We start from the raw sequence: 17,462 nt of genomic DNA on the forward strand, positions 1-17,462 counted from the left end.
CAGAAAATCCTGTTCTATTTCCTGCTCATGAGAGTAATGGTTTTATAAAGAACAAGTCATATACTGTCCAGGCCCTAGTGCTTTAGAAAGTGTCTCCGGTGTGTGCTGCATGCACTCTTTTACTGTGTTTGGCTGCTGTATCCCTCAGCTCAGTCTTATGCACATGTTCACCTTGCCTGCAATGGGCAGTGTTTGGACCTTGGCCAGACATTGGCAAGTTTTAACTAGGTGTGTTCTGCTCTGCTCATTAAAAGAGATCTGATGCTATTTCTACTAAGACTGAAGCTTTATAGAGCTCTATGGTCAGTAGAGCTGTTGTGTGTGTAGTTTTGTGCTGGTCTTATGAGGAAGGGGCCCATGTTATTCCTTAAGCACACTTGCCCAAAAAAAGAAGTCCCAACAAAGTGCAGAGGGGCAGGACCTGGTGTAAGCAGGTAAGGCAACCAGTGTTGGCCCTGTGCTCTTTACTGAAGCTAGTTTATGCTGAAGGGTAGGGGAGGAAAATTGTTCCAATTCACCCCTTTGTCTCTGGAGACAGGAGTCCATGCTTGCTGCTGTTAGGGAAACACTTCCAAGGGAATGAATAATTTCCACTTGTGCATCCTATGTGTTTTTCAGATTGCTGTTTTTGGACTGTCTGCCTCTGGGTTGCTTGCCCATTTGAAGCATCACAGTGTACCTTGGGGTCTATCCCAGCCAGGGATGCTGACTTTAAAAACTACAAATTTTAGGGACCTGGTGTTGCAGGAACCTGCACTGGTTCTCTGGGAAAGAGTCTTGCCATACTGGAACTGTTACAGGATTGACCCAGGTGGAAAGTCATGCCAGGGTGCAGAGGTGTGGGATTTGGAGCAAAGCAGGCTAAATAGCCAGTGTCTGGATTAGCTACCATCAGCAGGTGTCTCTACACCTATGCTGAAGGGTGAAGGAGGGAAATGGTACCTGCTGGCTCTTTTGTCCCCAGGGAGACAATGATATGATCTAATAGATGTGCTCTAAGGAGAGGGATAAGTCTACCTGATAACTTTGAATAAATTATTTAGATTTTCAGAGCCTTATTTTCTTTAATTATGTAATATGGAGAAGAGGAGGAAACCAGTTCATAGGGTTCCTATACAAATGAAATAATGATAATGCTTGCCTGGCATTTAGTTAACTTTGTTGAACACTCATTAAGAAAAAAAAAAAAAAAACAAAATCAGTGCTCATTGATTTAGATCCAATAGTTTGAAGAAAATTCCTGAAATCAAACCCTTTCAAAAGATTATTTTTCCAAATTCTAGTTTGGATTGTTTTATAACTATTATCTATAGTTCAATCTACCCTGGTTTAAAATAAAAGTGAAAAACTTCAATTTCTGATGAGTCCACGTTTTGATTAGAAATGAAAGCTAACATAGAACAGTATAATTAAAAAAAAACTTGAATCATGAACTCTGCTTTTATTTTTCACAGATTTTTAAAAACTTTTTATTTTGAAGTAATTGTAGGTTTACATACAATTGGAAGCATAAATACAGAGAGATACTACATACTATTCATCCATTTTCCCCCAGTGGTAACATCTTGCAGAACTATAGTACAATACCAAAACCAGGATTTTGACTTTAATACAATCCACTGATTTTGTCCAGCTTTCACCAATTTTACACATATTCAGCTGTGTGTGTGTGTGTGTGTGTGCGTGCGTGCACGCCCATGTATATATTTAGTTCTATGTAATTTTGTGATAGGTGTAGGTTTGTGTTATCACCACCACAGTCAAGATATAAAATGCCACAAAGATTCTTCATGCTTCCTTTTTATAACTCTACCCAGCTACCTACAGCCCTCACACCCATAAATGGCAAATACATGTAACCTTTTGGTATTAACTTTTTTGGGGGAATAATTGGCATAATTCTTTAGAGATTTATCCAAATTGTGTATAGCCATAGTTTATTCCTTTTTATTATGGTAACACCCATGGTATGAATGTACACAATTTATTTAAGCATTTATCCATTGAAAGACATCAATTGTTTCCAGCTTTTGGTGATTAAAAGTAAATCTGCTATGAACATTTGAGTACAGGTTTTTAAAACGCTTCTTCTATCACATCATAAACACTGGGGTCTGGCATTTTGTCAGTATTATATAAGCAGTTTCAATAGTAAAAATTCTTCTCCCATACTAATGTACCTACTATGTTTCAGCTGCCTACCCAGACACTTAATTCTACCTTGATAAAGATGCTTTTCATTTTGGTACAATGTATCTAATGAACCTTGGACAAAGATATTATTGATAAAAGGTTAATTGTTATTAGAAAATAAAACAGTTTTGGAATTCAGCTAAAGTCACTGTAATAGGTAGAGCTAAAGTTTTCATCACCACACCTACTACATTTATTTCATCCACTTCCCCACAATCTTGGATTGTTAAAGATTTAACTGTACTTGAGTACAAAAAACAAACAAAACTGTAAAGAAACTTCTATAATATTGTAATTGGAGAGTAGAATATTTAAAACCTGTCTTGGCTGGTTTGCACTAAATTGGTAAAGCATCTAAATATCTGTGACAAAGCTTTGTTTAACTAACTAGCTAGATAACTAACAAACTAAACATATACATTAAAAAGTAAAGGCTTTGGAAAGTTAAATGCAAAATTACTTGCACAGAAAATTCTATGGGAAGGCAATATCGGGAGACACTATTCTTTTTTCTTCAATTCACAGAAAAATAAATAACACTGCTATGTCAGAAATCAATTGCTCAGTCAGAAATAACCTGGACATCAAGGCCTAAGACCTTTTAGAGGGTCATACCACTTCAGAAAGGGATAGAATATTCAATATTGAATAGAATATACACAAGAATGGGACCTGAGTCAGCTGACCACAAAATGAATGTTACTCATCAAGCTATCCTTGGCATAGAGTAATTGCTCAGGTGTGGTTTGAGTTTCACTGGAGGACAACTCATTCTTGAAGGACCCTAAATGGTGCTTTAGAGAGTACTACATCAATGACTACTATCCAGTAATTAAGACTAAACATACTTCTCCACCCTAAAAAAAGTTTGAGTTGAGAAAAAAAGAGAAGATAAAATAGAGAAATACCTCTACAATAGTGTTTGTAAAAGTGAGTTCCATAGATTACCTACATCTGAATTCTCTGTAGGTTTTGTTAAAAATCCAGAAGCTCTATCTTAGATCTAGACCCAGTCTTTGAGTGTGACTTAGGTCTATACGCTTAGGCATTTGGCATGTTATTAGAGAATGCTTGACCTGTATAATGAGGACCTCAAGGGAACCAGGGAGAATATGGAGATATGTGGTTTTCTAAAATACAGATTTTCTCAAATTAACCCTGAGAAATTCTTTCTGGGAACCATCAGCAATGACTAGTAAATACAAACACCATGATGCTGCCAGTAGCTGACAAATATTTAGTAGAAAGATGAGAATTGTACTATTTCTATTAGTATTATACCCCCGCTTGGTAAATGCTGTCCAGAAAACACATATTGTGGGAAAGAATGGTCATTATTACATTTTATCTTATTTCTTAAAATCACTAAGCAATGTAATCTGTGATTAGTTACTTCTCTGGGTTGTAGGCCTGAAAGACCTATCTGTGAACATTAGTTCTTTTGATGCTTCATAAGGTCCATATATTTATGTGTGTTGTTTCACATACACATATGCAGATTTGTGTGTGTACATCTGTGTGTATATAATTATTTTCAATTAAACCATAGAGGGTGCTGGCTTTTAAGCCCAGAGACTCCATTTCCTGTAGCCTTCCAGTTCTCCTGGAGTTGTCTTCCCTGATTTTTCAAGCTTTTAGAGTTAATCTCCACTTATTTTCAAAGCCCAGTATTATGAGGCATCGGTTTCCCAGTTATGGTCCCCATGTCCAGAATGTGCCAGGTATGGGGTCTGATCCTCCCAGTCCCCCATGTTCATGATGTCCCTCCCACTTGTGTTTAGTCACTCTGGAGGTTTGGTTTTCAATCGCATCTCTACCTCTCCTACCTTTTTTGATGTGACCTCTCCAAGAGTAGCCATGAAAGACCTGTTCTGCCAGTCTTCAGGTTGTTTACATAGTGAGTTGTAATACATGTAGTTGTTGCCTCAGTGTGTTTGTGGGAGGTGAGCTCAGGATTCTCCTATTCTGTCTTCTTCCTTTGAGATCGATTTTCTCTTGCTGTTTTCAAAATTCTCTCTTTGTCCTTGACTTGGGACAATTTAATTATAATATGTCTAGTGTAATACTTTGGTTGATACTTTTTTAGGACATTTTACCTTCATGAATGTGGATGTCCATTTCTTTTCCCCAACTTGGGAGACTTCATGAATTTGTGTAACATCCCTGTGCAGGCACCATGCTAATCTTCTTGATTTATTTCCAATTTTTAGTATATGTGCTGCTGACGTGAGAACATACTATTTTTAGTAGGTTTATTTATATGTATTTTTATTTCTTAATGCAAATACAAGCAAACTTGAATACTCATACTTTATTCCCATTTTACACAAAAGATAGCATGCTTTAAACATTGCTCTGTAGTTTCCTTTTTTTCACTTGATATATCCTGGAGTCTTTGCAGTACATAGGGATATTCCTTATCATTTATTAATAGCTGTATTATATTCCATTCTGTGGATAAAGCATGGCTAATTTTACAAGTCTACCATAGGTGTCCACTGAGTCGTTTTCAATCTTGGAATATTACAGATAATCTTGTAATGAATAACCTTGCACATATTCTGTATGATATGTGTTTGTGTTTGCGTTCTGTAGGGTTGTTTCCAGAAGCGGAAATGCTGAGCCAAAAGATATATACCTTTAAATTGTTCACAGATAGAACCAAATTCTACCACATAGGTGTATTATTTTGCTTTTCCCACCAGTTATATATGAGAATAACTCTCACCTCACTATATTATAGTATTATTTTGCTTTTCCCACCAGTTATATATGAGAATAACTCTCTCCTCACTATATTATTGAGTGTGCTATAATAAAAAAAGAAGTGGCATTTCACTGTAGTTTCATTTTAAAATTCTGTTATTATGAGTGAGGTTGTGCATCTTCAATATTGTCAGGAACATTGCTATTTCTTATACTGTGAATCGTCTGTTAATGTTTTCCCCACATTTCATATTGAATTGTTAGTCTTTTTTTTTATGAATTCTATGAGAATTATTTATGTTGGAAATATTAGATCTCTTTTTGTGACACGAATTGTATTCCTTCAGTTTGCCATTTGTCTTTTGACCTCGCATAGGGTATTTTTTAATAAAAGTTTTAAATGCTTCCTGTAGTCAATTCTATCAATCTTTGGACTGCTTTGTGGTATGGTTTGAGCTATGGATTTAGCTTTCTTTTCCAAATTACAACCCAGTTGTCCCAAAACCATGTATTACAGAGTTTGTTTAAGTACACTATTACCACATGTTCTTAAATTTATGTCTGGAATTTGTAGTTTGTTCAAATGGTTAATCTATCTGTTAATATCAGGCTGATTTGATTACTTAGAATTTATACTATGTTTACATATCTGGATAGCCTGTGTTTTGTATTCTTATATAAAATGGTTATTCATATAAAGCCACATAAGAAGACAGAAGAGAGGCTCAAGAGAAAGAAAATTCACTATACTCACAGATTCTAGAGACAGAAGGCATGCCATGCCATGATGTGCTACATGGAAATACACCTGGGTGTTCAGGAAGTAGAAGACAAGAGCAAAGGGAAGGCTTGGGCCACTGTATTTATTGGGATTTCTGCAGGAAAAACAAACTTGGGAAAGGTGAGCAGCTTGGGGCTGTCTAGTTTGAATGATTTCAGTGGACTCTCAATGTTTGTCCCTAGTTGCTGGCACCTGGCCATGGGATGATTAAAGCAGAGGAATATTGCCTCCTGGGATGTGTGGGCCAAATAGAGGAGGTGTGGTTTTGAACTGGTTATTTTGTATATCAAAACACCATCTCTGATGAGCTCTTTGCTATCACTAAATATTGGCTAGTTTCAGGAGGGTTAGTTTCTCTCCATCCAGAGGTCAAAACATCATAGTATCAGAATTATTTTAGTTATAATACAGATGGTACACCTCACATTTTTTCATTTTCATTATTCTTCTGGCCCCTTTGTTTAAAAAATGTAATTTACATGAAGTAAAATATTCAAATTTTAAAGTGTAGAATTAATGAGGTTTTAAAAATAGATACACCTTTGTAATAACCAACCTAATTAAGGTATACAATAATTTTATCACTTCATTAACTTTCATCATAGCTTTTTCCAGTCAGTCTCCAGAACCCCAGAGGCAATCATCATCCCACTTTTTACACCATAGATAAGTTTTTAGTGTTCTAGGACTTAAAAATGGAAATAAATAGAATGTGTTCTTTTGTAATTGGTTTCATTGACTCAAAAAATATTCATTTATATTTTTGTTATTATGTATGTTGGTTGTGAATTAATTTTCACTGATCAGTAGTATTCTATTTTATGGACACATTACAATTTATTTATCTTTTCATGTGTTTAAAGACATAGTGATTTACAGTCTTTAGCTACTGTGAATAACACTGCCTTGGGCATTATTATACAAAATTTTGTGAGCTTATCTTTCCATTTCTCTTCAATGAATGAGTGGATCATAAGGTACAAGTAGATATATAGATATAGATGACATATAGATGATATAAATAAATATATACACATAGATACAGCTATACATATAGATATCCAAACTGTTTTCCAAAGTGGTACTTTCATTTTACACTCCCACAAGCATTGTATGAACATTCCAGTTGCTCCACATCCTTACTAACATTTCGTGTTATCAGTCTTTTTAACTCTAGCCATTATAGCTTGTTTGAAGTGCTATTATTTTTGTCTGCTGAGAATTTCTCACATGATAATTAGTCAAAATATTTACGTTTGTAAAGTTTTTATTCAAGTCTGGTCCATTTTAATTGGTCAGCCATTTTTAAAAATTAATGAATAGTAAGAGATCTTTATATAGTCTGGTTTAGAGTCCTTTGATATGTACTTTGCAAATATTTTCTCCCAGTCTATGGCTAGTGTTTTCATTTAATTAATGGTAACTCTTGAAGAGAAATGTTTTTAATTTTGATGAAATAACATTAACCATTTTTTTCTTATATACTTCATGTTTTTTTATGCTTGTATGTATCTTTGCCTATTTTGGGGGGAAGTTTGGGAAGACGGTGGAGTAAGAGGACCTTGAATTCACCCCATACCACATTTACAACTATATATGATCCACATCCAAATCAATTAACCAGCAGAGCAAACCAAAGACTGGAAGAATAAACTCTACAACTAAATATAGGGAAGAAGCTGCACATGAAGTGTTAGGAAGGTCAGAAAGTTGGAGGGAGGCTGTCTTCAGAAAAATGAGACATCACACGAAGGAGCTCACACAGGGAAGACTAATCCCCATAAAAACTGGCTTTAAAATCAAGAAAGGCTGAATTCCATGAGTTTTTAAAACCAGTGGGCCTTGGGGCCTGGAACTTTAAGAAACAGCTAACTCAGCACTGAATGAGTCCTGAGGTCAAAGGATAGCTGGATTGCTGCCCTTAAAGAGATAGCAGCTTGCATGGAGAAGCAAGATAGAAACGGCACTTTACACAATGCCAGGGAACAAACAAGAAACATATCTGTTCATACCGATTTTAAGTGTGCTGGGGGGACTTTGAAAAGGAGGAACATGGCAGGTGCCACTTTCCAAGTGCATAAACCCAGAGCCACCTGTGGGAGATAAGGTTGCATGGACACCTCTTGTAGCCTTGGCACAAGGCTGAGGGTAATTTTTTTTAAAGCTGTCCACATGCTCACACAAACGCTGGGTGCACAGCTACTTTTGCATGCAGAGCCCAGCTGCCACACTGTTCCCATATGCACACCCCTAGCCACAATTACATGATGAGCCTAGGTGTGTGCACTCATCATCGCATGCTGTGCCCAGCCCCAGGCCACCACAGTGGTTTAGAGAATCTAGCACAGGATTTATATCAGACAAACTAGATATTAAAACAAAGACTATAACAAGAAATGTAAAAGAGCACTATATCATAATAAAGGGGTTTATCCAACAAGATCTAAAAATTATAAATATTTATGCATCCAACATGGAATCACCCAAATATATAAAACAACTAGTAATAAACATAAAGAAACTCATAGATAATAATACAATAATAGTAAAGGACTTTAACACTCCACCTACAGCAATGGACAGATTGTCTAAGCATAAAACCGACAAGGATACCATAGCTTTGAATGACACACTGGACCAGATGGACTTAACAGATATACTCAGAACATTCATCTTAAAGCAGCAAAATAAACATTTTTTTGAGACCACACGGGACATTATCCAGAATAGATCACATACTGGGTGACAAATCAACCCTAAACAAGTACAAAAAGTTTGACATCATACCACACATACTTTCCAACCACAAAGCTATGAAACTTAAAGTCAACCACAAGAAAAAGTTTGGCAAGACAATAAATACATGGAGACTAAAGAACATCCTACTTAAGAATGAATGGGTCAACAAGGAAATTAAAGAATAAATTTTAAAAACACATGGGATGAGAAAGAGAGAAGATAGTGGCATAGGAGGACGCTGATATCACCTGCTGATCACTTATATTCCACCCACATCTGCCTAAATAACCAAGAAAACCACCAGAAAACTAGCAGAACAGACTCTCTGGAGCCAAGCATAGACAAGAGGCCCACGGAAGAGGGAAGGAAGGGTGGAGAGGCGGTACATGCTACATGGACTGGCTGGAGGGAGCCAGAGCAGTGGAGGGGCAGCCCGCCCAGGCAAGGCAGAGCCCCCAAGCCTGGCTTGCAAAAGTGGAGGGGCCGGACACCGTGAGTTCTGAAAGCCAGCAGGACTTAACATCTGGAATGTTAAAAGTCAACAGCTCTGCTCTTGGAGAGTGGGGAGGGCGAGAGTACACAAGGAGGGACAATTGTTGAGCCCCGGGACACAGAGCTCAGCTCACCAGGGGAACAAAGGCACTGGCAAGTGCTGTCTCACTCTCCTTTCCCCCAGCCAAAATTCCAAAGGGAACCAGTTACCATCAATGAACTTGCTTTCACCATGCAAACACCCAAGACTATGCTTCTGTGGATACATCCCTCCAACAGGTTTGCTTCCCTCCCAGTGCTGCAGGGTCCCTCCTGCAGGGGACCACCGACAGCAAAGCAAGCTAACCCTGCTGCTCCCACCTCTGTGCACCTTGCAGATGCACACTGGCTAATATGCCAGATCCCATTGAAGCAGCACAACAAGCCTGGCAATGTGCAAATAGCCAAGACAGGGGCCACACCACTCCACAATGAGTCCTGCCCCTGGGAGAGGGGGAAGATAAGGTACACACCAGCCTGACTGTGGCCCCTGCAGTGGGCTGGGAGCAGACATTGGGTCTGACTATGGCCCCGCCCACAAACACAAGTTACTCTGGACAGTACAGGGGAAGTGTCCTGTAGTATGGAGCACCCCGGGGAATACCCAAAATGATAAAACAGAAGAATTATCCTCAAAAGAAACTCCAGGAAGTAGTGACAGCTAACGAATTGATCCAAAACATTTAAACAATATAACAGAACAAGAATTTAGAATTATTGTCATAAAACTAATCGCTGGGCTTGATAAAAGTATACAAGACAGCAGAGAATCTATTGCTACAGAGATTAAGGGACTAAGGAGCTAATGAGGAGCTAAAAACTGCTATAAATGAGGTGCAAAATAAAATGGAGGTGACAACAGCACGGATTGAAGAGGCAGAAGAGAGAATAGGTGAATTGGAAGATAAAAGTATGGAAAAAGAGGAAGCTGAGAAAAAGAGAGATAAAAAAATTCAGGAGTATGAGGGGAGAATTAGAGAATTAAGTGATTCAATCAAATGAAACAATATCCATATAATGGGAATTCCAGAAGAGGAAGAGAGAGAAAAAGGGGATGAAGGTGTACTTGAAGAAATCATAGCTGAGAACTTCCCAGATCTGGGGAAGGAAAAAGGCATTGAAATCCAAGAGGCACAGAGAACTCCCTTCAGACGTAACTTGAATCAATCTTCTGCATGACATATCATAGTGAAACTGGCAAAATACAAGGATAAAGAGAGAATTCTGAAAGCAGCTAGGGATAAACAGGCTCTAACCTACAAAGGGAGACTGATAAGACTAGTGGCAGCCCTATCTACTGAAACTTGGCAGGCCAGAAAGGAATGGCAGGAAATCTTCACTGTGATGAACATAAAAAAAAAATATGAAGCCAAGAATCCTTTATCCAGCAAGTCTGTCATTCAGAATAGAAGGAGAGATAAAGGTTTTCCCAAACAAATAAAAACTGAAGGAATTCATCACCACTAAACCAGCCTTACAAGAGATCCTAAAGGGGGACTCTGAGAGTGAAATGTTGCAAGGACCACAAAGTACCAGAGACATCACTACAAACATGAAACCTACAGAAATCACAATACCTCTAAACCCATATGTTTCAATAATAACACTGAATGTAAATGGACTAAATGCTCCAACCAAAAGACATAGGGTATCAGAATGGATAAAAATACAAGACCCATCTATTTTCTGTCTACAATAGACTGATTTTAGAACTGAGGACACCTTCAGATTGAAAGTGAGGGGATGGAGAACTATCTATCATGCTACTGGAAGTCAAAAGAGAGCTGGAGTAGCCATACTTATATCAGACAAAGTAGACTTTAAATTAAAGGCTGTAACAAGAGATGAAGAAGGGCATTATATAATAATTAAAGGGACTATCCATCAGGAAGAGCTAACAAATATAAATGTCTATGCACCGAATATGGGAGTAACAGTAAATCACAAACATAAGCAACCTTATTGATAAGAATGTAGGAATGGGGAATTTAATACTGTACTTAAAGCAATGGATAGATCATCTAGACATGTATCAATAAAGAAACAAGGGCCCTGAATGATACATTGAGTCAGATGGACTTGACAGCTATATTTAGAACTCTGCATCCAAAAGAAACAGAATATACTTTCTTCTCGAGTGCACATGGAACATTCTCCAAGATAGATCACATACCGGGTCACAAAACAGCCCTTAATAAGTATAAAATAATTGAGATCATACCATGCACACTTTCAGACAACAATGCTATGAAACTTGAAATCAACCACAGGAAAGTCTGGAAAACCTCCAAAAGCATGGAGGATAAAGAACACTCTACTAAAGAATGAATGGGTCAACAAGGCAATTAGAGAAGAAATTTAAAAATATATGGAAACAAATGAAAATGAAAATACAACAATCCATATGCTTTGGGATTCAGCAAAGAGTGTCCTGAGAAGAAAATACATTGCAATCCAGGCCTATCTCAAGAAACAAGAAAAATTCCAAATACAAAATCTAAAAGCACACCTAAAGGACATAGAAGCAGAGCAGCAAAGACACTCCAAACCCAGCAGAAGAGAAATAATAAAGATCAGAGCAGAAATAAACAATATAGAATCTAAAAAAAAACAGCAGAGCAGATCAATGAAACAAAGAGTTGGTTTTAAAATTAATAAACTTCTAGCCAGGCTTCTCAAAAAGAAGAGGGAAATGACCCAAATAGATAAAATCATGAATAAATGGAATTATTACTACCAATCCCTCAGAAATACAAGCAATTATCAGGGAATACTATAAAAAATTATTTGCCAACAAACTGGACAACCTGGAAGATATGGACAAATTCCTAAGCACCCACACACTTCCAAAGCTCAAACAGGAAGAAATAGAAAACTTGAACAGACCAATAACCAGCGAAGAAATTGAATCAGTTATCAAAAATCGCTCAACAAATAAGAGTCCAGGACCAGTTAGTTTCCCTGAGGAATTCTACCAGACATTTAAAGCAGAGATTATACCTATCCTTCTCAAGATGTTCCAAAAAATAGAAAGGGAAGGAAAACTTCCAGACTCATTCTATGAAGCCAGCATTATTTGATTCCTAACCCAGACAGAGACCCAACAAAAAAAAAAGAGAACTACAGTCCAATATCCCTGATGAATATGGAAGCAAAACTTCTCAACAAGATACTAGCAAATCGAATTCAACAGCATATAAAAAGAATTATTCACCATGATCAAGGAGGACTCACTCCTGGGCTGCAGGGTTGGTTCAACATTCGCAAATCAATCAATGTGATACATCACATGAATAAAAGAAAAGAAAAGGACCATATGATCCTGTCAATCGATGCAGAAAAAGCATTTGACAAAATTCAGCACCCTCAAGAAGGTCAGGATAGAAGGAACATACTTAAACATCATAAAAGCCATTTATGAAAAGCCCATGGCTAATATCATCCTCAATGTGGAAAAACTAAGAGCTTTCCCCCTGAGATCAGGAACACGACAGGGATGTCCACTCTCACCGCTGTTGTTTAATATAGTGCTGGAAGTTCTAGCATCAGCAATCAGACAACAAAATGAAATCAAAGGCATCAAAATTGGCACAGGTGAAGTCAAGCTTTCACTTTTTGCAGATGACATGATATTATACATGGAAAACCCAATAGACTTCACCAAAAGTCTACTAAAACTGATACATGAATTCAGCAAAGTCGCAGGATACAAAATCAATGTACAAAAATCAGTTGCATGCTTATACACTAACAATGAAGCAACAGAAAGACAAATAAAGAAACTGATCCCATTCACAATTGCACCAAGAAGCATAAAATACCTAGGAAATAAACCTAACCAAAGATGTCAAAGATCTGTATGCTGAAAACTATAGAAAGCTGATGAAGGAAATTGAAGAAGATATAAAGAAATGGAAAAACATTCCTTGCTCATGGATTGGAAGAATAAATATTGTTAAAATATGTATACTTCACAATGTAATCTACACATTCAATGTGATCCCAATCAAAGTTGCACCAGCATTCTTTTTGAAGCTAGAACATGCAATCTGAAAATTTGTATGGAACCACAAAAGACCCCAAATAGCCAAAGTAATTTTGAAGAAGAAGACCAAAGCAGGAGGCATTACAATCTCAGACTTTAGCTTCTACTACAAAGCTGTAATCATCAATACAGCATGATATTGGTACAAAAACAGACACATAGACAATGGAATAGAATAGAGACTCCAGAATTGGACCCACAAAAGTATGGCCAACTAATCTTTGACAAAGCACGAAGGAATATCTAATGGAAAGAAGACAGTCTCTTTAACAAATTGTGCTGGGAGAACTGGACACAAACATGCAGAAGGATGAATCTAGACCACTTTCTTACACCATTCACAAAAATAAATTCAAAATGGACAAAAGACCTGAATGTGAGAAAGGAAACCACCAAAACCCTAGAGGAGAAAGCAGTTAAAAACCTCTCTAACCTCAGCCGCAGCAATTTCTTACTTGACACTTCCCCAAAGGCAAGGGAATTAAAAGCAAAAATGAACTATTGGGACCTCATGAAGATAAAAAGCTTTTGCATTGCAAAGGAAACAATCTACAAACTAAAAGGCAACTGAAGGATTGAGAAAAGATATTTGCAAATGACATATCAGACAAAGGGCTAATATCCAAAATCTATAAAGAACTCACCAAACTCTACACCCAAAAAGCAAATAATCCAGTGAAAAAATGGGCAGAAGACATGAATGGACACTTCTCTAAAGAAGACATCCAGATGGCCAACAGGCACATGAAAAGATTCTCAGCGCCGTTCCTCACCAGGGAAATACAAATCAAAACCACACTGAAATACCACCTCACGGCAGTCAGAGTGGCTAAAATGAACAAATCAGGAGACTATGGATGCTGACAAGGAAGTGGAGAAATGGGAACTCTCTTGCACTGTTGGTGACAATGCAAACTATTGCAGATGCTCTGGAAAACAGTGTGGAGTTTCCTCAGAAAATTAAAAATAGATCTACTCTATGATCCAGCAATAGCACTGCTAGGAATATACCCAAGGGATACAGGAGTGCTGATGCATAGGGGCACTTGCACCCCAATGTTTTTAGCAGCACTCTCAACAATAGCCAAATTATGGAAAGAGCCTAAATGTCCATCAAATGATGAATGGATAAAGAAATTGTGGTTTATATACACAATGAAATACTATGAGGCAATGAGAAAGAATGAAATATGGCCTTTTGTAGCAACATGGATGGAACTGGAGAGTGTTATGCTAAGTGAAATAAGTCATACAGAGAAAGACAGATACCATATGTTTTCACTCCTGTGTGGAACCTGAGAAACTTAACAGAAGACCATGGGGGAGGGGAAGGAAAAAATAGTTAGAGAGGGAGGGAGCCAAAACATAAGAGAATCTTAAAAACTGAGAACAAACTGAGGGTTGATGGGGGGTTAGAGGGAGGGGAGGGTGGGTCATGGGTATTGAGGAAGGCATCTGTTGGGATAAGCACTGGGTGTTGAATGGAAACTAATTGGATAATAAATTTCATATTAAAAACAATTTTAAAAATAAAAAAAATAAAAAAAGAATATAAAAATAAAAATACATAGAAACAAATATGTTCCAAATCTTTGAGATGCAGCAGAAGTAGGGAAGTATATAACAAAACAGGCCCACCTACAGAAGCAAGAAAAATATCAAATACACAACCTAACCTAAAGAAGCTAGAAAAAGAACAACAAATGAAGCATAAAGTAGAAGGAGGGAAATAATAAATATTAGAGCATAAATAAATGATATATAAACAAATAAAAAGCACAGATCAATGAAACAAGGGGCTGATTTTTTAAAAGAATTAATAAATTTTTAAACCCTTAGCCAGACTTATCAAAAAGAAAAGATAAGGGTCCCAAATAGATAAAATCATGGATAAAAGCCGAGAGATTACAGCCAACACCACAGAAATGGACACAATTACTAGAAAATATTATGAAAAATTAGATCTCAGCCGATTCGGCAAACTGAAGGAAATTCGTGAATTCTTAGAAATATACAAACTACCTGAACTGAAACAGGAAGAAATAGAAAAACTTGAGTAGACTGAAAGACAGCAAAGAAATTTAATCTGCAATTAAAAATCTCCAAACAAACAAAGTCCAGGGCCAGATGGCTTCACAGCAGAATTCTATCAAATATTTAAAGAAGAGTTAATACCTACTCTTCTCAAAATATTCCAAATAGTTGAAATGGAAGGGAAATTTCCGAACTCATTCTGAGAGGCCACCATAATTGTGTTTTCACAAAGACTTGTCCTTTTTAGGACAATTACAGGCCAATATACCTGATGAACATGGAGGCAAAAATTCTCAAAAAAATATTATCAAATTGAATCCAACAGTACATTTTGAAAGAATCATTCACCATAATCAATTTGAATTTATTCCTGGGCTACAAAGTTGCTTCTGTATTCACAAACCAAACAACGTGATACACCACATTAGTAAAAGAAAGAATAAGGACCATATGATCTTCTCAATAGTTGCAGAAACAACATTTGGCAAAGTACATCATCCATTCTTGATTAAAATCCTCAACAAAGTAGGGATACAGGGAATTTACATCAACATCATAAATGCCACATATGAAAGACCGACAGATAATATAATCCTCAATGAAGAACAACTGAAAGCTCTTCCTCTCTCACCATTGGGATGTCCACTATCACCATTGTTTCTAAACATAGTACTCGAAGTCCTTGTCTCAGGAGTCAGGCAACAAAAAGAAATAAAAGACATTCAGGTCATTAATTAAATATTCAAACTTTTACTATTCAGTGATGATATGGTATTGTATGTGAATACCTGAAAGGACTCCACCAAAAAAATCACTAGAACTGATACACGAATTCAGCAAAGTGGTGGAATATAAAATCAATGTATGGAAATCTGTTGTATTTCTATATACCAATAATAAAGCAGCAGAAAGAGAAATAAAGGAATCAACCCATTTACAATTGCACAAAAAATTGTTAGATACCTATGAATAAACCTAACCAAAGAAGCAAAATATATCTACTCTAAAAACTATAGAACACTGATGAAAGAAATTGAAGATGACACAAAGAAATGGAAAAAATATCCCATGCTCATGTATTAGAAAAAACAAACTTTGTTAAATGTCTATACTATGCAAAGCCATCTAGACACTTAATGTAATTCCTTTCAAAATACCACTAGCATTCTTCACAGAGCTAGAATAAACAATCCTAAAATTTGCATGGTACCACACAACATCCAGAATAGCCAAAGCAACCTTGAAAAAGAAATGCAAATCTGGAGGCATCACAATTCCAGACTTCAAGCTATATGCCAAAGTTTTAGAGATCAAGACAGTATGATATTGGCAGAAAAAGAGACACATAAATCAATGGAACAGAATAGAATACCCAGAAATGGACCCACAACTCTATGGTCAATTAATCTTCAAAAAGCAGGAAAGAATATCCAATGGGCAAAAGACAGTATCTTCAACAAATGGTGTTGGGAAACCCAGACAGTAACATGCAAAAAGAATGAAAGTGGATCACTTTATTACACCATACACAAAAATAAATTCAAAATCAATGAAAGACTTAAATGTGAGACAAGAAATCATTAAAACCCTAGAGGAGACATAGCAGCAACCCCTTTGAACTCAGCTGTAGCGACCAACTTCTTACTAAAAAATTCTCAGGAGGCAAGGGAAACAAAAGAAAAAAATGAACTATTGGGACTTCATCAAGGCAAATAGCTTCTACACAGCGAATGATACAGTCAACATATTAAATGGCGACCTTTGGAGAGGGAGACAATATTTGCAAATAACCTATTGGATAAAGGGTTAGTATCCAAAACCCATAAATAACTCATCAAATCCAACACACCAAAACATATATAATCCAGTTAAGAATAGATATTTTTCCAAAGAAGACATAACAGACACATGAAAAGTTGCTCAACATCACCCATCATTAGAGAAATAGAAATCAAAACCACAATGAGATATCACCTCAAGCCTATCAGAATGGCTAAAATTAACAACACAGGACACTACATGCATTAGTGAGGATGCTGAGAAAAGTGAACACTCTTACACTGTTGGTAGGAATGTGAACTGGTGCAGCCATTCTGGAAAACAGTATGGAGGTTTCTGAAAAAGTTAAAAATAGAATCTCCCTACAAACCACCAATTGCACTATTAGGCACTTAGCCAAAGGATACAAAAGTACTGATTCAAAAGGACACATGCATCCTGATGTTTATAGCAGCATTATCAACAATTGCCAAATTATGGAAAGAGCCCAAATGTCCATTGACTGATGAATGGATAAAGAAATTGTGATATATATGTGACATATATATATATAGATATATATGTGACATATATATATGTCACAGAAGTGACATTATATCTTATATTTATATTATACATTATATTTTATATATTTCATATATACATGATATGATA

The 17,462-nt window shown here is 36.7% G+C and overlaps 1 non-coding gene and 1 pseudogene across 1 annotated transcript; one reads left to right on the forward strand and one right to left on the reverse strand.

Annotated features, from left to right (window-relative positions):
• Positions 1-4,319: 4,319 nt before the first annotated feature.
• LOC145714757 (U6 spliceosomal RNA) lies at positions 4,320-4,427 on the reverse strand. The gene has a single exon (XR_014136968.1). It is a non-coding gene; the product is annotated as a U6 spliceosomal RNA (small nuclear RNA).
• A 1,259-nt stretch (positions 4,428-5,686) lies between these two features.
• Positions 5,687-17,462, forward strand: part of LOC145713764 (SUMO-conjugating enzyme UBC9 pseudogene) — a 44,754-nt pseudogene continuing 32,978 nt past the window's right edge.

Source organism: Panthera onca, chromosome X, assembly GCF_046562875.1.
Source record: "Panthera onca isolate mPanOnc1 chromosome X, mPanOnc1 haplotype 2, whole genome shotgun sequence".
Classification (NCBI taxonomy): Eukaryota; Metazoa; Chordata; class Mammalia; order Carnivora; family Felidae; genus Panthera; species Panthera onca.